Source organism: Passer domesticus, chromosome 5 (genome assembly GCF_036417665.1).
Source record: "Passer domesticus isolate bPasDom1 chromosome 5, bPasDom1.hap1, whole genome shotgun sequence".
Taxonomy (NCBI): Eukaryota; Metazoa; Chordata; class Aves; order Passeriformes; family Passeridae; genus Passer; species Passer domesticus.
In genome coordinates this window covers 79,876,660-79,902,565 of record NC_087478.1, presented here as the reverse complement: position 1 = coordinate 79,902,565, position 25,906 = coordinate 79,876,660, and the positions used below count along the sequence as shown (strand labels likewise).

General features: G+C 39.0%; 2 long non-coding RNA genes across 5 annotated transcripts in view; one reads left to right on the top strand and one right to left on the bottom strand.

Annotated features, from left to right (window-relative positions):
• The window catches only part of LOC135301126 (uncharacterized), a 143,337-nt gene that overhangs the window by 90,535 nt on the left and 26,896 nt on the right, over positions 1-25,906 (bottom strand). The gene's annotated exons all lie outside the window — the stretch shown is intronic.
• On the top strand, positions 6,066-11,448 carry LOC135301413 (uncharacterized). The gene is made up of 3 exons (XR_010363184.1): positions 6,066-6,200; positions 7,743-7,837; positions 10,485-11,448. It is a non-coding gene; the product is annotated as an uncharacterized LOC135301413 (long non-coding RNA).

Genomic DNA, 25,906 nt, shown 5'->3' with positions numbered 1-25,906 from the left:
AAAATTAAGTGCCTACAAGACAATAGAGCAGGGTTGGTATCTCCATTTTCCACATTTTGGTGAACTGGCTAAATTTAGCATTGTTGTTAGCTCCATTGAGACTTTTGGGTCTAAAATAATCTAAGGCTGTTGATATGAATATGTTCAATTTCAGCAGTTGCTGCCTTACCTCTTTCTTTGTTACAGATGGCAAACTTTCATTTCCATCCACAACATCATATGGGATGGATACATCCTCCTGTTTCATTCCAAGTGCAGAACAGAAATATTTATTAAACATTTCTGCCTTATCTGCGTCATTATTTATGATTTCCACCATCTGCATATTCAGTGGAACTATATCTGACCTAAGATTCTTTTTGATGCTAAAATGTTTTCAAATTGCCTTCTTGTTGTTTTTAACCATATTGGCCATTGATGTTTAACAGAGTTGTTAATTTATTTTATCAGTTACTTATAAGTCTAAATGTATAACTTATGCCTGCTTTTTTCTATTCTTGATACATCAATATTTTCTGCTCTTGTAGTACTTTTTTGTGGTTTAATAAGGACATTTTGATTACTGTACATTTTTGCATGTGAGTTTATGTCCTTGAAAAATTCCCAGTATTCATTAATACTTACTAATTAAAATTGACATTCATGTTCAGTTGTGCTAACTGATTCGAGCTTGGAAAAACTGTCCCCCTAAAACATCTAAGTGTAACTACTTGGTGTCATATATAGTTCATACTTATAAAGTAAATATAGTCATGTTGTTTAACAGTTCTTCCTGTTTGATGGTCACTGGTGGGCAAAGTTTATCTCTTTTTCCATCAAAATTATGTTCAGTTCTGAACTTCCTTGTGCAATATTAATCTCCACGCTCTGAGATTATCTGCTACTATTTTTGGAAGCTCTAGGGAATTCTGGTGCTAGCAAAACAAAACCTTAGAAAATATTCCTCAGTTTAAACACTACTATGATAGATTATTTTTCCTCCCCACACTGAAGGAAAAACTGTGACAGAGCAGCTCTTCTCACTCTCTGTGGATTTTCTTTTTTTTTTTTCTTCTGTAATGTACACAGGAATCTGCAATTATCTTTTGACTCAGAAGTACCAAGATCCTGTTGCTAGATTATTTTTGACTCTCCAACATGCAATGTTTATTTGATGCAGTATTCCATCTCCAGCACCTCTTCCTTATTAAGAGGGCTAAAAAATTTAATCAATATCTGTGACTCCAGCACTATGACACCTTACCAGGTTTCAGAAATATTAACTGTGTGACATTTCTTCACATATATTAATACTGCCTCTGCTCACCTATTAACAAGGTGCTTGAAAGTTCTTTTAACAATTCTTTTACAATCTCATGTGTCCCTTATCACTTGGCTTTGTTGCATGTCTGGTGGGCTGGTTGTAATTCACACACAGAGAGTACATATTTGCTGGAATTTTTTTATATTATTACTCAAATCCACACTGAGTTTAAGGCCCTTCTGGCAGTTTTTCATTGAGTGGGATGGCTTTTGCTGAGATGGTCAACAGGATCAGATTTTTCCAACTCTCAGGTAAGAAGTCACCAACAGGCTGACAAGGTACTAGGACCAGCCTAGGACCTGCTAGCTTGAATCTCACCTAGGATTGGTTCAAATTTTTCCAGTTTCATCTAGAAAACCAGAAAAATGACAGTTATCTTTCTATGCCCTTGAAATATCTAGCAGGGTCTTTCCAACATGTTGTCAAGAAAAACAACATCAAACTTTCCTGCAAAGGATGCTTCCATGGGTTTTTTCCAGATTGTCCTGGTCTGAACTATGTTCAGTCCTCTTACTGAATGTTAAAAATTACCTAAATAAAGTTACTCAAGCAACATGGAGGAAAAAAACCATGTCATTTATGGCAGGTCATTGTTTAGCAGATAAAATGATCAATTATAAATAGATAAAGAATGTCATAATTGCCATGTGAAACAGCTTGCAGGCAATTAGTAGACTGAAATACTTTCCCTAAACTATTAATCAAATAACTTCAACTGTTGAACAAAAGAACTTAACTCTGCACTTGAATAATTTGCAAATAAGGAAAAAGAAATAGATTTGTCAAATTAATTATTCATTTTAAGTAGTTCAACCAGACCTGTCCCTTTTTTATCATTTACACTGGTTTTAAATTCTTAAAGTGGTTTGGGAACCTTAAAGAGTAAAATTTGCTATAAATGCTTAATGCAGTGATCATTTATATATGGCAGTGTAAACGTACAAACATACTTTACTTGGCGCTGAATTAGGCAGTGGAGGCCATAAGAGTGGTTACAACAGCTTTAAACTCTCAGAAAGAGGTAAGAGCCTGATACTCTGACATTTTTCAGCTGACTGAAGAATGAACAGGATACCTGCAGTTTGAAGATTATTGCTGCAATTGACCCTCCCGGCAGCCTAAGGAGCCGCTGGCAACGTGTCCCCAGCAGGGCAAGCAGCCAACGCTGGCAGGGGAGCAGTGGGCACAGTCCTCAGGCTTCAGCAGGGGCCTGATTTCTAGAAATGCTCATCTGCAGCTCAGTGCTGGATGTGTTTGGTGGTTTGTTTGGCTTGGTTTGGTTTTAGCACGGGTAAATCTAGGAATTTTTCGAGCAATGACGCTATCCCGTAATACTTGGCTTGCAAGGAAAATTGGGCTCACAGAGGTGGTGTGAACACATTGCTTAGCATGATTTAAGGTAGGACCCATTTTTTCCCAGAACATCACTGCTTTCTGAGAACTGGAATACCATCAAACATATTGGAATAGCTCAGATTCCAGCATCCTTGTCCACAATACACAGCCTCAACTCCACAGGCAGTCCTGAAACCACACATAACCTCACACTTCAGATATTAATGCAATCAAAACTACTTGTTAAATTTAGAAGATTAAAGGTGTTTAGAGAGATAAGTGACAAATATAATTTTGAAATCTGACAATGACTTAAATGACAAAAACAACCTAATGCTATTTGCTTTTTCAGGTGGTTCGGAGTGTGTTGTTGTTTGCTTGATTTTGTTTTTTATAGTGCTGGCATTTAACAGAGAGGCTCTGATTTTAACTCTGAGTAAATCTGACATAGAATCACCCAGAGGAAATAAAGTACTATGAGGTCATGTTTACAATTACTTTTTTAAGCTATTTCTAAATTAAGTATGCCACATCTCTGCATCACTTGCATTATATTAGGTAAGTAATGCACTATTCAAATGATTTTTAATGACCAAAGTCCCTATATTTTAGGGTTGAACATCTGTTATCTATTCAGACAGTGAGTAGTCAAGTCAGTATTTGGGTGAATAATTTGCAAATTCAATGCATAGAAAATTTGGTACCAGTGCTAAGGTTAATTCATTTTTCCTGGGATGTTTTGTAGCCAAATGGAATCAAAATGTCCTCACACATTATTTCACACCCACCTACTTCTCTGAGAAACTGAACAGTGTTGGACAGTACTGAAGAGTCTAAAGATAACATGGGATGAAACAGGAGCCATGAATAAAGCAGGAAAAAGAAAAGTGCTTTAGATGTTAGTCTACAAAATGCAGTGTTCAGCTCAGTACAGCAGAAACAAAATAGTTAAAGAATCAACAAAGAAACCATAAGAAAAGCTACCACTGTTTGGATTTATTCATTATTACAACAGCAGCTCATAATCCTGTTTCACAAAGAGAATAGTGCAGTATCCTACACATGGTGTTGGATAGGAAGATTTCAAAAGTCTTTAAAACAGGAAGAAACACCTTTCATCCTCAGGCATTTAATCTGCAGCATATGGCTTCATGTATTTGCTGTTGTTTCTTTTAAGACCAATGCACACCTGAAGCTTTCCCACTTTTAGTTACAGAACTCTCTAATGTTTGTAATGGTCTGGTACCAGAGTAACTAACCTGGTACTTTGAATTGCTAAAGGGAGATAAGCACACCATGAAATAACTCACTAGCATCTAGCAGCACTTGGCATTCAAAAGCTTAATAGGGACTCAATGGCTGCTTGTGTGTGTGTGGTCCCTTTGCTATTTGGTCTCATAGTTCAGCTATAGCAAATGGGATTAGTCTGGATGACTGTGGCAGGAAAGTGTGCTTACCCTTCTACGTTTATGCTAGATCAAAAAAATATAAATTAGAGTACACTGCAGCAGAGCCCAATGGAAGTTGTTCAATGTCCTTTGGATGAGACCGTAAGATTTCACCACTTGCTGATTTTGGAATTCACTAACAGCAAAATTGAGCTGTAGGATAGTAGAAGGAACTAAGAACTGTTAAAGTCACCCTCTTCTCCCCTCACTTTTATACAGAAAGATTCAGGAGCAAAAACTAAGCCTGGATGCCAGGACTGGACTGGAAACCAGAATATTTCTGCCCTTTGTACCTGTGCCTGTCTCTCTAACAACCCTTGACAGCAAAACTGGGGAATGAGGGGTGGGCAGGAGAAGGGAGGAATGCTTTGCACCTCACCAGCAGTTCTGCAAACCTCATTAAGCAGAAAGTGCTGCTCTTTAACAGGTTACCTAGACTTTCCCAAACACTGCATTTCCCACCTTTTCATTTGGATTTTTTCTCTAAAGAAATCTCTCTAGAACAGAAAGACTGTCACTGATGGTTAAAAGCTATGTCATAACTGACCTTATGTACAACATCATTATTCACAGCTAACTGATCCCTGGGTATGAAAAATTCTTTTGTCCCAATAGAAAAATGAGATTATAACATTTTATCCAGAAATTATGCCCAGTCTACTGATATCTCATCATAGTTAGTACAGCCTTTGATTTCAACAGGTTAAAGAATTAATGAGTCCCATATATGCTTCCTATACACATTCTAAATTTAGGATTATAAAGTTCTGGGTTTTAGGTCAATTTACTAGCTTGGGAAAAATAAAATACAATTAATTGTTGTGACCACTGTCCTAGGTGAAACCTGCATCCTTCAAACGAGGTTGAATAAATGATAAAAACTTCTGCATATTGTCTGCTGGCTCTCAACATGGTCAGATCCATTTTCAGCTCCTCTAAAATTATGCCTCTGTTTTTACTTGAGGTTTCATAAGGAAAAGCTGCACGGGTTTTTTGTGATGCTTTACCAAAGGTAATCAAATGTTGTCCTGTGTTTTTCTCAAAGCCTGCACAGAGCTTTCAGTCCTTCTAGTAGTGCATATTAATACATACTCCTACCAGCTTTTCTTTACTGGCTCAACCATACAGATGCAAATTTCACATACACAAATCAGCTGCACAAGAGATGAGAGAAATATCCTGTTTGAGACCACAGATATTTTAGCACTCTCCACCCACCTTACTGCAAGAGAAGCAGTGGCAAAATCACGAGGAACTAATGTTATGTCTGTTAGAAGTATCTCATAATGCTCAAAGATTTCTTCTCAAAAGTGTAAAAAAACTTTAAAATAATAATAGTATAATTTCACTGCACGAACAGAATCTCTGAGAAACTTTCTTGGACAATATAATTTGGATGTTTTCAACATTGCTTATTTTATTTCACAACAAACTTAGATTTTATCACATGATTGCTTTCCCAATTATAGTGCAAAATAAAAGGCATCATCAAATAGTTTAATAGGTGCAGAGGAAAATGTAGTTTTGTACATCAAATGATGCAGAAAATAACGTGACAACCAAAAAAAACCCAACTGTGTTGGGATAGAAAATTATTGCTACGGAGTTATTTGTCCTATATCTCCTCAACGGGGGAAAGGGACAGAGAGCCCCCAGGTTTGATTATTATTTTTCTGATAAAGTGTGCACTGGGATAAGGGAAAGATTTCCTCTTCCAAGTAGGGTCTGCAGTCCTTCCGGTGAGTGTGTAATCTCAACAGTTAAAAGACAAATCACGTTTATCCATAAAAACAGAAGTCCACGCTTCGGCTGCAGGGTAGGAGATTTAGGCAGAGGCTCTGACAGTTTTTCTTTAGAAAACTGTTTGTATTTTCCCCACAATCTACTCAGACATGTACTAATAGAATTTTAAAAGGTCTGTACACATCCACCGGTGCTCAGATCGCATGTTGATAAGCACCTCCCGGTGATTTTCAGATCTCCAACTCCAGCGTGGACCAGTGATTACCTCTGTCTGCCTGGCAATACAGAGCACTAATCTGTCTCAAAATAGAGGCCCCCCCAACAGCACCAGGGTGGGGAGCAGTGGATCACCATAACCCTCTTGCATCCAGGTATGTATTATTTATGGCCGTGCCTCTGTGTGATTACCTCCAGTTAACTGGAAGCCTCTCTAAAACAAAGGTTGCTCTAGTCCTGCTCGCCATTGGCACCAGGCCCTCCTCGCTCCCTCTCTTGCTGTAAGCAGACATAACAGCCCTCGGTCTAATTAGCTGTCTTTAAGGCAGGGCTAAGTGGGCTCAGAGGGGGGAAGAGGCTTTCCTGAGCCCCTCCAAGCCTCTCCTCGGCACTGGCAGGCGGAGCGCGCGCGGCCTCCGAGAGGCACCGCAAACTCGCTGACATGATGTCCACGGGTTATCATTACCATCTTTTTTTTTTTTTAAAAGCAAAAACCTGATCGATCGCTCCCCACCACAATGATGCTTCAGGGCATCTCTCGCTCTGCTGGGGAGTGATTGACCATTGGGTATCATTAGAGAGGGGAGGTGAGGGGAGGGAGGGAGGCTGCAGCAGCAGCACCGGCTCCTCCTTGCACACGCCTCTCCCTCCCGGACACTGCTGACCTTTCACTCAGGAGCCAGCTGGAGTCAGGAGAGATTTAATTGAATGGCTTCCCTCAGATGTGTTTGGGGTTTGGGTGGTGGAGGAGGAGGATGCAGCACTGAGAAGTGGGGGGAGAGAGGAATGGAAAAGAAAAAGAAAAAAAGCAACAACTTTGGGTGACCTTCAAAGGCTAATTGCTTGGCTCTTCCTAGGCCTGGTCTTTGGCTTGCACAGAGATCCCAGAACTGGCAGGGCCAGGGCTGTCCTTCCCCAGGCACAGGCACAGTCCTGAGCCCTGGCATCCCCTTCACCCTGTGCTTGTGCCACCAACGAGGGATGAGCGAAATCGGCCACTTCTGCCCTCCTGGGTGACGCCACACGGGCAGAACAAGGATCATCCTCATTTTCTAGGCCTCCTCTTTCACTGGAGAAAGCTATTGGGTAGGGTGGGGCAGGAAGCAAGCGTGCCTCTGAAAGAGGGCATAAATACACAGAAATGTGCATAGATATCTTCTTGTCTTTTTTTTTAATATCACATTTTTCTTCAGGTTGAGTACAGAAACAGACAATAAAAATCACAAAGGAGATCCCAGCCAGAGAATCCCAGCAATTGTCCTGCTGCTTGCCCTTTTCCAGTCACCTCCCATTTCCTCTGGTTTGGCTGCTTTGTCTGTGCCTGGGATGCTGCACCTTGGCAGCTCTGCCCAAGCACCTCCTGCTCCTCCTCCTCTCCTTTCCTCTCCCTTCCCCATTCCCCTCAAAGCAGGCTCCCCCTTTTCCATTTTAACATAACTAAAAAGGAAGGAATGGATCTCAGCTGAGTTAAATGGGTGACAAGGGAGATGGAAAGAAGGAAATTCATCCCTTCTTGTCTTTGAGAGCAATTTAATTAGGCCCAGGCCCCCTGTGAGTGGGTAAGGGAAAGGCTGAGGATTGGCTTGTCTGGGCTTCCTCTGAAGGCAAAAGCGGCCTTGGACACACAGAGAGAGAAAGGATTTTTAAAGGATCATGTAAGAAGATCAACAGATAAGCAGCTAATTTTGTGTACTTAGGGAGAAAATGAGTGCGTTCACTCCCACTGGAATAGCCAGAGTGATGGGGATGAGAGGAAGGAAAACGAGGAGGAAGCAAAGGAAAAAAGCTTAAGGTATTTCACCATTACTGCTGATTGCCAAAATTAAAGATTTATACTGCTTGATAGGGTACTCTGGCAATGGCTTTCACAGTGGCTGTGCATGTGTACATATATCTATATACATACATATATAGATATAGATTTTTCTTTATACAGCTCAGTTATTTCAAGAATTTTCATCAGAAAACCACTTTTAAACTAATTGGAGTCTGTGGAGAGGAAACCTCATTTTTGGTTCAAATGAATTTTCTGAAAATGTCATTTGATTCGGGAAATATGACTGATCTGCCCGATTTCTTGATAAGAAATGAAATGAGCCGTTGTCCTTCAGGATATCATAGACTTGAAATGGGGGATTTTATGGTTAATGCCATCAGATAGAAGTGTCCTACTTTGAAAGGAGAAGTCCATCAGCCCCAGGGAAAGGCTGAAGACTGAATTTCGTCTCTAAATCCACAGCTGCAGCTAGAGCTGGCACAGTGCAGCGATAGATTTTTTTATTTCCCAAGCAATAATTACAAGATTAACAGCAATAAATAACACTATGATTAATAACAACAAGTTCTTAGTACTTTTTCAGCTCTTAATTTTAATTCAGAATTTTTCCCCTCAGTGATGTGGTCAGTGCTGACCAGGGAGGCTAAAAATAATCCACAATATTACAACACCTTAGCTTTTAATTATCTCACATAGAATAAACCTGTATTTGGAGATGGCTGACTTGCTAGTGCAACAGAAACAGGATCTCTTGGATGTCAGTGTAACCTTGCCAACTCCATTTTTTGTAGGGAAAAAACTAAGAAAGACAAGATAAGTGACTTTCCCAAGGCCACAAAAGGAATTAGTCAGAGAGACAAGAAAGTCCCTCAAAGTCCTTGCTGGAGGGCTGGCACCATTAGTTAGTTTATCTTTTTCATAGCAGCATATATGCAAATAGAAATGGAGTCATATGGCTAAAAAAGAGAAAAAAAAAGATCAGGGACAAGAGAAAAGGCAAAGAGAGAAAGCCAAATAAGCGTAAGTAAATGTTCAAAGGGACTGATTCAAGCTAATATTGAAGCAGTAGGTTTTAAACAAGACATCAGGAAGGAGCAAACTGAGTGAGACTCGTAAGTGACTTGGGTAGAAGGTTGTTTTACAGACAGATTGTTTGCAGAGGTTTGAAAGGCTACAGAAAGTTTGGATGCAGATTTCCAGGCATTACAGTGTAGGCTCACAGTCCTGGCCCATCCGGCCTCCTGCCCACACTGGGAGTATTCCAGCCTTGGTACTCAGACTTTGCTGTCACCAAAGTTTGTGACAAAGGTCCTGTTGACTTGGCTAGGATGTAGGGAGGTGTTTACAGAACAACAGCTATTTTATGCCACGTTTGATCCAGGAAAGAAGGGCAGGTGCTACCACAGGTTTCCCCTCAGCTTTCGAATGCTGACAAGGAAAAAAATCCAACAGGAGGAAAGAAAAGCAAGGAAAACCCAGGTTTTCAAATTTCAGTCAAAAAATATCTAAGGAACAGGTAGACAGTATGTCTCAGTTTGATAGGGTTTTATTTTACCAGTGTGGCATCTTGGTAGCAGAAAAATTACCAAAAGTCTTTTACTGACACTACTGAACTGGTTTCTTCATATACAAGTGCACTTCTCAATTAGTGGCTGGACAGACTGTTTCTTAAACGCACAGAATGGAAGCAGCAAGATGATGTACTACTCTAACCTTTTTCCTCTTAAATGGGAAAAAAAAAAAAAAAGGGTCTTTCTGTGATGCATCACTGATTATTCTCAATGCCTAAATCTAAATTATGGTGGAAACATTTTACCCCCCGAAAAACTGCACATAGGTGGACACTTTGTGTTATGTCCCTTGTCATCAGCCATGGCTCCCCAAAAATGACTGCAGGTACAGGTGAGACAGGACTCAGTAGAGGACAACAGAAAGAAAAATTCTTGAATTTCTCCTTAAAGAGCACCTTTGTCTCCAAAGGTTTACCCTGCCCTGTCCATGGTCTCTGTCAAGCCTGATCCTTTTCAAGTTGTCATTCATAGGAATGATGTCTGGGGTTGCTTTTTACAACCACTCTGAGGCAACAGGTTCAAATTGAGTGGGGTAATTTCTTAGACCTGGTTCTGCTTTCTTTTCCCCTACTAGTTTTTAGTGTGTATGAAATTTTTTGGATGGTGTGAAAATAACCCTGCATGAGAGAAAAATGCTTCAGTCTTTCTCAGTCAGGAGAAACTCATATTGCAATACATAACTCTTAATCTCAGGCATAAGCATTGCAGATGGAAAAGAATTATTAGGTCATCTAGACTTGTGCAGGATTGTTCCCCACAGTATATTCCCCAGTTCTAAAACTAGTCTAGTTTTAATTGACACTGGCAATGGGCTTTCCATCATGCTCCTTGGGAGGCTGTTCCACTGTCTGAACTCAGTATTAAGAAATATTTCCTGATACTTATCTAAAATTTTCATTGCTAATTTTGGCTTACACCACCAACACACCTTTCCTTATACTGCATTCTGTGGTGTGAGGCACAAGCTACCACTGCCTTTCCTCAGCAAGACATCTCTGCTTATGTGCACTTAATGTATTCATTTCATCAGGTGGATAAATGTATATGAAATAAAGCATCCTCTAAGCACAACATACATTTGTTTTGTACAGCAACTGCTGAATAAAGAGCAGGCCTGAAAGAATTACACTGGTGGAGACTTTGATGTACGAATAGGTAGAAGTGCAGAAGAAGAGAACACATAACTCAGCCCCAGATTGCACCCTCAAGAAATCATGTTGAGATTCCCAACAGGTAAACACCTTGACAAATCCTTACTAACTTGATGAAAGCAGTTCACAAAAATATCATAAAAGCACAGAGTGGATAACACAGGAGATGGATCAATTTCTTTCCCTACACTTCCACGGTAACCTGTTTAGCTAGAGATAGAATAATGTTCTAGTACATGTAAGAAAAATTAAAATATATCTAAGAATCTCAGGAAAAAAATGTAGTTACATGGAAAATGTAATGTAGAGAACACCACTTACAATCACAGTGCATTTTTTTTTTTCTTTAAAGTGCTGTGCAAACACAGCTAAAGGAATAATTGGTTTACTTTCACACATCCCATTGGAGCAGGTAAGCATTATTCCCAGGTGGGCATGGGAGCTCATCCTGAGGAGGGCTGACCAAATTTCTTCCCAAGTCTACAAGTATTTTAAATGCCACAGTGTGACAATATCTTACACCCACTTCTAGGCCTTGTCTGTACCAGGTCAAAATCCCCGAGGCCACACAACAAAAAGCACTGCCCTGTGTAAGTTCATGCTGCCTATCAAACATAATGTGAAATTTATAATGGCAAAATTTTGTAATCATAGACATTACAGTAGGCTTTGCATCATCTGTTCTTATCTCACTGCACATTGGACTAGGTAAAAACTGTCCTCCAACATAAATACAACACAGACACTAAATAAAATCTTGAAGGCAATATAAACTCTTGATAAGCTGTCCTATTCTGCTGATACCCATGAAAAGCTTGCATTTGATCTGTTCCATAAGTACAATATCTTGCAGTAGATCACTCCATGCCATTAATGACTATTAATGAAGACAGAACCAAAACATCACATAAGAAAACAGTTGTTTGGACAAAAAAAAAAAAAAAGTGGTGCTCAGAGCTTTTGGCGACAGCTATGATCCACCTGGATTTTTCATGGCATCACTGCAGGTAAGCACAAAACTGCTAATTTTGTCATTCACCCAAGTTGCTTTTGGTTGTTTAAAATTCTGGGATTTTTTTTTCCTGGTGAACTAGTCACTCAATTACTCAAAGTGGCACTTCAACACAAATCTTCTGCAAATAATATATAGTCCAGAGACAGTGGGAAAGCAGTTGCAATAGGAAGCATTCTTTGCCAGTGGGAAGAAGGAAACAAATTTCCCAGCTGTATCAGTCTGTACCAGTCTGAGAAGTACGCATATGTGGAATACAGGCATTTGGGATCAAATTAAAGGCATTTCCCTTCCCATTCCACTGAGACACTTCAGGTACTTATGCTGTGGTCACAGGGTAAGGGATCTCCCACCCTGTACACCCAATCTGCAGCACTCCTCTCATCCTTACACTGCTCCCTGCCACTTGCTCCTAATATTGTTCCACAACCTTCCCCCATCAACATGCTCCAAAAAAAACCCAAAAAACAAATCTCACTGCAAATCCAAATGTGAGAGAATGAGTTTACCACTTACTGGAATCTAAACTTGGGGAGTAACAGCAGAATTCTGAATCACTGGCATCAATAAAAGGAAAAGGAAAATGTGTCTGCACTCAAAATCTAAAAGTGCTACCTAGACCACCTACCCTTATCTTTTATGTGACCAACTCTCAAACTACCTTGGGAAGAAGAATTCACATAAAAATACACTTCCACTTACTTTCTCCTGCCTCTCCTCCAGGTGAGTGACAGAAAGAGCACTCTTTGGTCTCACAGGTAATTTTCCCACTTGTGAGATATTCACTAAACCCCCCTCAACCACCACCCCTGAAAGAGCTCTGCAGTATAACTGGAAATTCAAGTATTGCCTGTCATGACAACAGCGAAATATATGGAGGGGTGGATGAGAAGGAAAGGGTGAAGAATGGATCCCAGGCTGAATGACAGCTTCTGGAACCTCTCCTTCTCCTTGCTGGACCTGTTAAATCCACAGTTAGTGGTGGCCTCAGGGAGGACAGGGCACCACAGCATGAGTCCCTGTCAGGATCAATAAAGCAAGGGATTGAATACCCCCATTTGGGTGCCTGGAGCAACCTGTGACCAAACCAGAGGAAAAAAATAAGGGAAAGAATGCATTTAACTTATCTTATAAAGAACATATTTTCAAAAATCTAATCTTCTAAGGATCTGAGTAGCTTCAGGGTTTTGTTTATATTTTTCATTTAGGAGTCTCCCTTGGGTCTTTTCTTTGCCAGGAGCACAGTGGGCAAAATCAGGATCTTTGGCTTCCCCAATGTGCTCAAGAACTCTATGGATAATTTAAGCTTTCCTACTGCAGTAAAACAGAAAGTTCATAAAAATAAATAGAGTAATACTTTGCACTCATTCCACAGGAGGCTTGTGCTTCATAAAAGCTAGTCAGTGAAACATCTCCTAGAAGTAGGTATGTGTTATTTTCCCATTTCACAGATGTGAAAAGGAGATACAGGATGTGTCAGGACCACCTAAGTCACCGAGGACCATTCTTCAAAATAGCAATTTTGTTTTTCTGGAAGTCATGACTAATTCACCTTTATGTGACATGTCACTTTGGCACACTTAAAACATGCCTGAAAGTATGGATGCAAGTGTGTGTCCAATGGGATTTCTTACTGCTAACCTCACCTCTCAGAGATGCAAACACACACCCAATCCCTCAGCCATTCCAATGCAAGGACCAGAATACTCCTTAGAACTGCCAGTGAAGGTGCACCAGAACTGAGGTGGTAGACTTTGAGTTGGAGAAGCAAAGTCACCTGTACAATTTCTATTCTGCTATTACCAGAGTGATGTTTTACATCTCTGCAACAAAAGCTGCTCTCAGCTCAAACGACTTGTGAAAATGGGACAGATGTTCCTTAAAACTGAATCCAGGGTATGCTTCTGATTTCATCCTTTGCAACTTTGATTACTTATACAATCCAGGTCTTCCAAAATCCCATTTCCTCATTTAATCATAAGAAATTCTATCAAAAGAAAGCCTCTGAGATCATCCATGTAATCTCAGCAATCACTACATCAACAGCAGAAGCAGAACACACAATGTTTCTATAGCTTTCCTGAAAAGCTGACTTTCCAAGTGGCTTTTGGTTTTCTCTGCTTCCAGATATTAAATTCCATTAATAGGCAGCTAAAATATATATATTTTAAGCACTCTTGATTACTTTTCCATACAAGCAACCATAATACTCAGGATGTATCATCCTATGACAAGCAGTGGGGAAGAGGAGGGCCTGCATGGTCTCCAGGAGAACCTAGAAAGGACAGAATTCTTCTAATAATAATTCAATATATAGTCAAAACAGTGGCAATAACAAGACATGGAGCAATTCCCTCCTTTCTCTTCATTATCTTCTATTATGCTTCTCTCTATTTGATAGTGCCCTGTATTCTACAACAGGCTGAAGCTTGCAAAAGAGGAAAAGTTTTAAAGGAAATTCAGAATATGTCAATAATCAGGTTGGTTTACTTTTTTTAATTGGTACATTCTTCATCATGATGGCTACTTTACAGGGATCTCTCCCAGGAAGCTAATTTAGCCTGAATAATGGGTACCGTAGCCCATTAGACTAATTTTCATTACTGGAGACACAGTGATATGGAACTTAAATGCCATCTAACCTTGTTTGAAACAAGTTTAAAATCTAAACCAAGAGAATTTAATCTGGTAGTTTAATCAAAGTTATCACACATTCAGGAACAAAAGATGTGACCTGCATATTTTTTTGTTACAGGCAGAAAAACACCCTTCCCTAGGTAACTGAGTCGCACATCCAACCCATAAGCCAAATTTTGAAGACAGGATTGAATTTGCCTGGCTTTAGATGTCTTACTTTTAGATATTTAAAATTACTTGTCTATACTTTTTCTGAAGTCAAAGGAACCGGGCAACTCAAGAACAGGATTAATTGCATCATTAGTAGCATGGGGAAATTAGAATACAGAGATTAACCTCCTTGGGAGGTGCCTCTACCCTTGTTATAAACAGAACCTAGCAGACTTAAGCCAGATGTTCCCTTAAAATGCAGCCAGACTGAATCAAGATCTCAGAGTTGTCAGCACCTTGTGCCTTTTAGCAAGATGAAAACAATACAGAGATGCTAGACTAAAATTTCTGTGTTTCTTAAGTCTTTATCCTTTGTATTCCACTTCCCTATTTTTATTAGTAGAGTTGACAAAGTGTAAAGTTCATTTTAATTTAAATAATTTTATTTTAGTGAGGTAATCTGTCTTTAGAGGTGTCCCTTTAACCTGTTTCCCTCAGTGGTTCCAGCTGCTTCTCTGACCAGCTAATCTGTCAGTTCTTGTCCTTCAAAGCCATTTTCCTCACTGCTTCTCCTGTCCAGTGTTCTTTGCAAGTCCCTTGTCCTGCTTCTGACTATTCTGCCACCATTTCATGAGTGACACCAGATTATTTTCAGCACCCACTACAAAAATCAGCTTGCTTCTGAATGATATCCAATTCTACATCCATGCCTGAACTGAGAAAGTGCTCATTTAAATGTGTTCGACTATCAACAGCCTGCTGGAATCAAGAATGTTTAATTCAATCAAAATAATCCAGAAACAGGGGTTAGCAAAGCTAGAACTCCATATTCCTAAAGAGGTTCTAGTGTTCAATGGGAATCATAAAGAGGGAGAAATACCAAATTATTAGAGTAAAATTCTTTTTTAAATTCAAATACTTAGAAAGATAAATGACAGATGTCTATCACTTTAAAATGCCTTTAGGTACCCTCAAAAATGTCTTTCTACTAAGCAATGCAGTTTGATGCCTAAAGAGGCATCAAAAACCAATCAAAAATAACCAAAGAAACCCAAACAAAACAAAAAACCCAATCTCAAAAAAACAATTTCAGCACTACTTTTGTTTTATTAAGCTTTTGTTCTAGCCCACAGCCATAAACAAAATGTAGCAGCAGGTTTCTGGCCTTTATTTCCATCTCAATGACCATGCTGGTAGAAAGCATGGTGCAAATCTTCAGAAGTAAGAAAGCCTCAGCTCATTGCAAAACACCAGAAATCCAGAAATTTCCAGGAATTGTCCAGAAATCAACAGTGCCATGAGTGGGATCTGGATAGCCCAGAGATTTAGGGCAGACAAAGTCAAGAATGGAACATTATTTCTCTTGTTGAAGGACTTATTTCTCTTTCAGTTGAAGATCATCTTCCTATCCCCTAAATGCCTACTGCCATCAACAATATCTGCTTGCAGGTATATTGGTCATACCCAGCATCTTGCAGAGATCCAGCTATATTTGTCTTTTAAAATAATTCAGTATTTAGATGGAATAAAACAGACTTGCTGCATCACATCAGTCACATACTCCACTCATTCCAAAAGTGACTTCAGTGAGGTTATATCAGGGGGAAGCCAAAATTGGTCCCCTGAATTTAGTGTAGTCTTGCAAGACCAACAGCAGTGAACAAAAACCAAAATCTACCCCAGAGTTAGATTTCAAACCTCAGCCCATCATTCAGTTGCCACTGGTCCAAGATGTGTAAACACTCAAAAAAGGCTTTATCGCATTCTCTGTGATGCAAAATGCACTTTTTTTTCAAAAAGTGTTTGTAATTATGTAACAAACATAATTATGTAAGTGTTGTAAATTGCGTTTGTAACTATGAACTACCTTTGTCAGCAGGTAGTTCATAGGTAATAATAAAAATCCCAACAACAAACAAGATCCCAAAATTTCAGTTCAATAAACATTTCCAATAGTGCAAAGGCATTATGGGATGGCAAAGAGAAATACCACAGGCATAAACCCCAATAATTATGGTTTAAAAAGCAGCACATCACAACAGGATTTTCTAATGTTTAAAGTTTACATACAAAACTGACTACCAAATTAACAAATTGGTTCCTCAGAAATACCCATTTAGGCAGCTAAGGCTATATATTGCATTTATCTATCCTTACAACATTGCCAATCTCTTCTTATCACTTCAACCATTGTGGATCTACTAAAATTTAAAACAATTTTACGATGACAGACATGATACATCATAACTATAGTCTGTGCTACAAATTCATACAGCTTGATCCATGTTTCTGATGAAAGAACATTTTTTATTCTTAGCCTTACAGGGGAAATTGGTGGGATCTAGGTGCTTTTCATGTAAGCACTGTGTTAAGTCTTCCCAGATTTTGGCAGTCTCTAATGTTTATGAAAGGCATTCAATGGTCAATCCTAGAATATGCAAATGCTGTCTTCCCTGCAAGATTCTGTGATATTTTGATAACTACCTAATGAATAATGTATTGGTTTACTGTGCTAATTCACCAATTATCAAGATTACATTCACTCTTCTGAACTTAGTCTCTGAAGAATGTTGCAAGAAGGGGTGGGATATATTTACAATACAGATATTTATATCAGAAGGAGCTGTTTGGACTCCACAGGTCAAGACACATATAGAGACTTTTTTATGAGACATCATATTGGAATTACAGATTTCAGCATTACTGTGAGCCAAACCAGTGTTCCTTCTTGCTGTCCACCACACAAATCTTCCAGTTCCTCCAAGAAAAACACAAGATCTGCTGCAGTTCAGGAACCACCAGTCTCAGCCAGACTTTGCAGATGCACCTGGTCCTCCACCATGACAAATTGCTAACATCAAAACTGATAACATCTGAACTAGTTGGTTACACAGGTGTAAAGAACTTCACCTTAGACAAATAAAAGAGGTTTCTTTGCCTGGAAGATGTTGAGGACCTGGTTTTCTCCTTTTCTGGAATATATGCACAGCACAGTGTTTCCTGGCTATCAATACCATATTGTATGTACTGTGAAATTTAGAATGACAGCGGAATGGTTTGCATTGAGAAAATGCTAGCTGAAGTGTACTGCAGAATCTGTTTTTCTCATTGCTAGATCTTTTTAAAAGTGTCTGGGATATATTTTTAGCCTTTTTTTCTTCTTAAAGAGAACATATTTATTATGTAACTGGTTATTTTTGGGTTGAAAAATGATGTTTTGACGTTTGGTAGAAATATTGAAAGGGGTGGGGAAGGGAAGGCAAACATCCAACCAATATTAGCTCTGAAGGGCTGGGTAATTGTACAGGGCCCTGGGCAAAAACAAAACATGGATGTGCAGTAGTCATAGCACATCTTGTCTTAACTTGTCTTTGTTAGTGTAAGTGAAAAGGTTAATGCTGTTCAATCCCGTCAATGCAGAATGGGGCACCGTGGCACCTTTGAAATCTAAACTTACTCACAGCACAACTGATGTGATTCCTGGGAGAATCACATTATTTACAGGTTAGTTTAATAATACCAATGCTGATTAACCACGTGCTGGTGTATTATTTATATATATATATATTTTTTTTTTTTTTTTTAAATAGGGAAAAAAAAGAAAAACCCAACAGATTGCTTTTAGTATGCTTATCACAGGGTAAAGCTTTGCTGCTGTCTACCAGCAACATATGGTAAGGTCTCAGCCACCTACTAGCCATAAGGGCTTAATCCTACTAGCCAAGACAGATACCAGGGATGGATCCCTGCAAGAGTTTTGAATAACATGCATGGCAGTTTAAAGGAATAAATCTTGCTTTAAAGGAGAATAATTAATGATGACTTAAATTCAATGCCAATTAAAAATGTCAGAGGCTGCTTCTTGACTGCCTTGCACTTTGTGTAGTCAGTTAAATTCAGAGCATGGTGTGAGTGAGGAAGCTGCCAAACTGTCCATGTTTGGCACAGACCTGGCACAGACACACATGGTGACACAGGTGTAAGTCAGGGAAGAAGCAGATCCTCAGATTTTTGAGCCACAGCCTCACCAAGCAAAATACCATCCTGCTTACCTTAAATTACCTAAACCATAAATAAAAACCCTCAAAATAAAAGTGAAATAAATATTAGTCCTGTCTGCTGTTTCCTTATTAATATCTTATTATTTCTTTTTCATTTTTCCATTTGCCTAACCAAAGGCTTTTGACCAGTCTATCCTTTAGAGCCAGCATAGTAACTCTTAATAACACAGAGGCATTCATGTCAGGAAATACACATCAAATAGGAATGCAATCTCTCCTGTACACATCTCACCTGCTAATAGGGACAGAAAATTGGGGTTTATTATTTAAAAGTCCAAAGGGCCAGGAATGGCCAAGCTGGGGCTCCCAGCATATCAAGCTACTTCAGTGCTGCTGACTTAAACTACTGCTCTTAACCATGATTATTCATTATTTAGCTCAGAGTTCAGCAAGCAAGCTCCACACCCAGACAACTCCTTACATCTCCCCTTAGTTTCTCGGTGTCTGATCTATTTGATTGCAGCAGTCCTCATGGGGCAAATGAGAATAACAGGTCAAATATCCTCCAGTTCCACTCCTGCTGGCTCCAGATCTGGAAGGGTGGCCACAGGCACACCTAGCTTGCATGGGGTGATCGTGACAATGAACCTGCATGATGCCTCTGGCTCCATTCCCAAAACTCCCCTGTGCCAGTTCATGCCTCCATGAGGCACAGACAACACAAAAGGCCACTGCTCTCCTTCTCCAGTGGTGGTGCCTGCCTTAAAATATCACATGCATCCTCCAGACCATCTATGACTAAATTCTCTTATTCTTGCCCCACTCTGAGCTTGATTTCATAAGATTTCAGTTGTCAACTGAATATGAATATGTCAAGAGACCGAGCCGAAGCTGCACGTACCTTCCATATATTGCTAAGGATTAAAAGAGATAAAAGATTTTGTCATATACCAGCAGTACATCTATTGCATTACCATCAGCCACCCAAATATGATCTACTCTTTCAAGATCACTCATTTAGGGATGACCAGATTTAGAATCAGGTGTTAGACTTCCAAGAATGGTTTCAAGAGGTGGCATCTTGTTAAATTTATTCAGAACACAGTTATCTAGAATTGAGCACTTCAGGCAGTAAACTCAAACAGCTCCTACCCCAACTAGACACCTAAAATCTCCAGAAAGTGAACACTTTCCAAAATCTATTTCTTTTCATTCTGCTTTGGATTCCATTTTGGCTGCATACTATTTCAAAGCCTTTTATTAGTAGTAAGTTTATGAATCACTCTGAATTTATCTAGGTAAAAAACAGAAGGTCTAAAATACTTCCACCTTTCTTTGTCTCTTAGCAAGCAAAAGTTTCTTCAACAACAGCGGACCACAACTTCTTATTTTGGTGTTCTCTGTTTAGCTTTCCCTGGACAAAGTCTTTGTAAGTGAACCATCCTTGCAGGTATGCCTAAATTGCTCTTGAGACTACCATGTGTTTTTCTGCTCCAGGAAAGAAAGTGATCCAATCCACTAGGGAAGGAGCTATCATATTCATAAAAACTGAGAGCCAAATTCTTCTGATTGTCATTTGTACGAGTAGGCAGATAACCCAGCATGGCTGATATTCATGACCACAGGTGTTCCCAGAGAGAAGCAGACCTGACCTCTTTCTCATCTGTACGTGCAACAAGGAAAACAGAGGAAACAGATAATGCCATAACTACAGAAAAGAATTGAAGAATATCAAAACAAAAATTGAAGTCAACTGATGCATCAGAAAACTGGAACATGTCAAAGTGTCTTTCAGACTTCCAGCAGAAGTCTTTGCTCAGAGATGAGATCTGCCCTCCTGTTTGCTACCAACACCTCTCATAAAACAACTTTAATTTCTCTTGCTATTTAATACATGTCACGGCACTTGACAACACTCATGATCTGTACTAATCAAAGCCTCGGTAGCTGCTACAGCCTGAGCAGGAGTATAATCCTTAAGATTCAGTCCCCCCTCAAAAAAGAAAAAAAAATGGTGGTAGTTTGCCTGACAACAGGGTAAACAGATTATTGTGTTATTGCTGGCTGATTGCCGGAGTTATTTTGGAGCTCCATAATTCGTTTAAAGAGATTTTTGACATTTATGAAATGACTTCTATAATCAACTGACAGTGCAATATCCTATAATTGTTCAATTAAAAATGACTACTAGTGCATTCATTTATTAGTAGAATCAGATAATTGTCTTGCCACTAAAGAGTACTTCACACTTTGCGCATCAAATGAAAATGTTTGAGTATAAATCTGCGGCACAGCAGCTAAAGTCCCAGGGATTTTTCAAGTGAAGGTGTAATTATTACAGGCCTCTGAAGTAAATATGGTTTCATGTGATAATCTTTAAATGGATTGCCTGTGTCTTACAAGACACACTTCTGCATAAACTGTCACATCTGGCGGGATGGACACGAACAGGTTTGCAGTGGCAGGTGAGATTCCTGTGATTTAAAACAGGGTCAGCTTCAAAACTGGCATCTAAATCACAGAGCTGATCTTCCTCCCCTTCCCTTCTCCTGTTACTGGGAGGGCACTGTTCTGCTCGAGGAAGGCAGCGGGGAGTGGGTGCACAACTAAAACAGTTTTGCATAGGAAATCAGACTGGAATCTAAACCCATAAACTACATGGGTAGTCACAAACACACACCCTGTGCTCCTGGGAGGGTGATATTCAATCAACATCTTGATGGAATATCTGGGGATTTTTAGATGTATTTGAAGTCCACTTGAGGTCACCGAGCACCCTGAAACAATTTTAGAATAGAGGCTTTCTCTTTAAAATTGAACATTTTAACTCACATTATCCAAGCTATCTGCTAATCAAAATCACAGATCAATTTTTCATTAAATAATAAAAAAAGCTTGGTAGATGAAGTAGGTAGACATCGTATGAAAAACTGAATAAGCAAAGCACTGAAAGGCGAGAAACAGCAGCAACCCCTTTGCAAATATAATGATTTTTTTTTTAATTATCTCTGTTTCTAACGACAACCTTCCAGAATCCTTGGCTAAAACTCACAATTTATATTCAGATAATAATAATTAAAGAAATCAAGTGCAGAGTCACCAGATGGAAGATAATACTTAATTTGTGGCTGCTACAGTATACTATTCAGAAATGTCATTTCAGAGTCTCAGCTGAGCTTAAGCCCTGCTCTCCTCTTCCATCCCTCCCCCACCACACACCAGTTTGATGGCAGAACATACCGCTTCTTCACCTTGCACTTGAGCTTTCCTGTATTGCCATTACACCCCTGATCTTCAAATGCTTTAATGAACCAATAATTAACGAGTTATTTCTTGTGCCGTGGCTGCACCAAGTGTTCCCTTCTCTGTGCTCTGCAAAGTGGGGAATTCCTGCCAAATTTTTCGCTAGCAGCCCCAGGATTAGGGGGAGGGTAGCTGGCTCCCATCTAGAGAGCATCAATGGGGGAGCATCTGGAGAGCACCTCATTTTGCAGCACAGCACCAATTAAAACCAAAGCAGGGATGTGGCAGAAGCCAGGCTTCAGCCAGGCACCCCCTCCTTCGGCAGCCTGGTGCTGGCTGGGCACACACCAGAGCCCCGTGGCACAGCCCAGCTCTCCCCTCATGCACTCTGATCACAAACCCATCCTTCCTCCTGCTTAGGGGGGCAAAATAAATTAAAATCCATGTGTCCTCATATCAGATCAGCTCCCCACAAAGCTTTGCAAATGACCCACCAAGGATATACACTGCTTCATTGGTGGCATTTTTCTCCCCATCTTATCCCCCATACACCTTTTTTGTTGTTTGTTGCTGTTTCAAACCCATTTTTCTGCACCTTGTACGGATTTCAGAACGACTTTTGATAAAGACGATCCTGGCAGCCGGATGATAAATATTATTTTCTTAACCCGCCTAGCTTTGTCAGCCACCTGCAACTGCAGCCTGCCACGCGTTGGAAGCAGCTCATTAACTTTCCTGCAGCTTCCCAGGAGTTTTCCTTGTTTTCTTTCACCTTGGGTGTGTGCTGCCTTCTCCGTGAACAGTTAACTGCGCGAGCAGGCCGAGCGGGCTTTGGCACCGCGAGCGTAGCACGCTCCAGGCAGCCTCCCTGCTAAGGCTCAAAATCTCTCTTAAACACATTAAGCAGCCCATTTTGGATTGATAGTGCAGTAATTATTCTGCTTCACCCTAAAAACCATCCTGGGGTAATTGGCGCAGAGGAAAATTACCCAGAGTCCTCTGCCACCTGGTAGTTAAGGAACGAATCCAGGGAAAGATAAGTGAAGCAGGGAAAAAATCGGCACTTATTTGATTTTAATCTCACCACTTTGCAAGCATTTAAATTGCCTTAATCAGGTGGCTGGCTCCCAGCCTAGCTGGTAATCTGTTATCAAATTTGAAACTAGATTTTTTAAAATGTCAGTGTAGGCTGAGAATTGAAGTCTATTAACAGTTATGAGCCTCCCTCCTAAACTTCCATAATCTATGTATTAATGATCCCTTTTACAAAGCTGTCAAATATTACTTTATTATAACTATATATTAGTAACGTCAGTGTAAAAGCAGGATTTAATTATTTATTTTTTAAAGATTGGGTGGGGGGGGAACGAAACCCTGTACACATACACAATGCTGACATTCTTAACACTGAAACCCGATTTTTCCGAGGCAATAACTTGAGTGTATGGAATAACCTTGATAAATGTAATTGAATTTTTCTCTGATAAGATTAACTAGTGGTAATTGTGAATGGGGAAGGTCTGACCCACTACAAATGAGATGTATGACGAGCTGAAAATAATCAATTTTTTTCCTTTCTCTTTCTCCCCTCCCTGTCCCCCCCTCCACCCTCAACAAGAAAAAAAGAAAAAAAACCAAAAACTGAAATAGTAATTTTGGGCCTGGCAGGATGAAGCATTTATGTCTGAAATGTTTTTGTATGTGCTGATTATCTGCTATCTTCTCAGTGTGTCTAATTGTGCTGAGCTCAGTTTAAAATGAGATCAACACATTTAAACCCCAGAAGGCTTAATTAAGGGAGGGACTTAATGCTTTACAAAAAAGGGGAATATACGCCTTTTGAGAAATGTAGTATAAATTCTACCTGCAACTTCCCTGACTAGAGTGCTCCAAAATTTTGTAGTTTATTAAATTGCTCTTGAAAACAAACACAAAAGACAGAACTTTACAACTTATAATTACTGCTGGTGGTTGAGAGCTGCGATTTTTAATTTATTTTTATGCTTACTACTTCTTGCTTTTTTTTCTTTCCACTCTTATTTTAAGCTGCCTTGACAAAGCAAGCAAAAATGCAATTTACAAAACAGGCTGGAGAAGTCCAGCTTTGGAACTCTTCAGCCTCACACAGCAGCTTTGTGCTTTTCAGAGTTGAAGGCTGCATGGAAAAACACACACTCAAATTCAGACAAAGCACTCCCCTACCTGGCATTTGTTTCTATGAAGCAGACAAACTATTGCTGTGGAAATTAAAAAAGGGTGAGGGGAAGGATTAATTATTTTTAGTTACGTGATAAAAGTCTATCAAGTGTTCTTTGAAAATAATGCCACAGTTCATTTATTTTCTTCCTCCCTCGTTATCCTATAACTCTGACCATTGAACTTTGGTGCTGTAGATCAGGCTAAAACACCACTGACAACTGTGTATTCATATTCTCTTCATTGAATCCTGTGTAGGTTCTGTGAAAGACTCTTCAGAAAACATAAAATCTACCAACAATGAAATTAATCACAAAGTACAAAAGAAAAGCAGCTGGCATGCAACTACTGAATAATGCAAAATGTGCAGATTTAAATTACATGTCACCCTTAATGTATACAATATATCTATATCTACACACACACAGAGTTGTGCTATAATCAGTAAATAATTTTTCACTGTCTACAAAATAAGTATTTTAATCCACAAATAGTATATACTGAAATTGCATCAAAATTAAATACAGGATGAGTTCATCATGATTAATGTTACTGCAGTAAACACCAGAAGGAATTAAACTCAATTGGAAACGGTTGCAATTTAAAACGATAGTTAAAAAAAAAAAGCCTTTATATGGGAGAAAGTTTTAAGTGAAACCAGTAAAATCTGTGTCAATATCTCTGCATATTCCTTCCCTAATTAGTCAACAGGATCAAATACAACGAGGAAAGAAAGTTGTTTCCTTCATTTATGTGCTCATTAGAACATGGATTATTTATAAAGGAACTACCTGTAAGACTATAGGAGAAAATCACTGGTGAAGCCACTGGTGTCATACAACATTTTGGGGAAATCATAGTCCTGGAGACTGGTATTATCTTTCTTTTATTTAAGAAAAAAAAAAAAAAATCAAAAATTAAATAGAAAACTGGAGTCCATAACTACTTGCCTGGAATTCTGAACTTTGTTAGTTCTGAGTTGCACAGCCATATATCCTTGAGAGCAAACAAGAACCCAGTGTACTTTATTTCCCAGCTTTTGACAACCTTTATTATTTCGTTTATCTGCTATTCATAGCGAGATGTAAACATCTTACTTCCCAGTGTGATCCTCATATCAACAGTGGGCCAGTTTAAAATATTGGGAATCAATATGTTATAAAACATCAGCCAGTACTAAAAAGACAGAGGTAGAGCAAATTCATTGAATGTCAAATAAAAAATAAACAAACACAGACAGATAAAAAAAATGTAGCAAAATCATAAATAAAAGGACAAGGAATTAGAAATAGATATTTCTAAAACAATGACTTGACAGGGAAAATGTCCCTACGCTGAATACTGAGCCACTTAGAGCAGGGAAGATGATGATTTTCTTGTAGGTGCAAATGAAAATAGAGTTTCAAAAAAATCTCTTAATTTAATAGAAAATTAACATGGTAATAGAGCTCATTACTATTACTGTGTGGTGATAGCATATAATTTGGACAGAGAAAACTTGATTCAGATTCAGCTCATTGTTTAAATTTATTGGACTGGATGTTTCAGGCTGAGGGTAGAGGTGGGGGACAGCACTCCCAGCTTAGGCAAGAGGCATCAGGGATATCTTGCAAAAGAAGCAAATGAACCAGGCCTCCTGCTGTTCTTTCCCTTCCCAGGCCTCTTTCGAGTCAATGATAAGTCTACATAACTAGAGCCAGTTTAAAAAAAAAATTTTTGGAAGAACCATTTTCCAACTCAAAAAAAAAAGTAATTTTCTTTAAAAATTTTCAGGAAAATGCTACTTTAAAGAATAATTTGTTTTCAAAGTTAGAGAAGATCATACTGACCCTTTCATATCTGTGGTTATTGTTTCAAGAGGTCTAACAATATTTTGTTTATATATAATAATTTTGATTTTTTGAGAATTTCACACTGCCATTTTAACAGCAAATATTTAATGAAATTCTAAGAGATAAATATATTTACATGTTTTACCTTGTAGGGCAACATTTCACCATCAGAGCAAAATTAACTGATCAGAAATTAACTAAATTAAATTCTGTATTACCATTTCACATTTTAAAAAAACTTATTTCAGAAGACTCATTTTTGTTTGTTTTGTTTGTTTGTTTTCTAAAAAT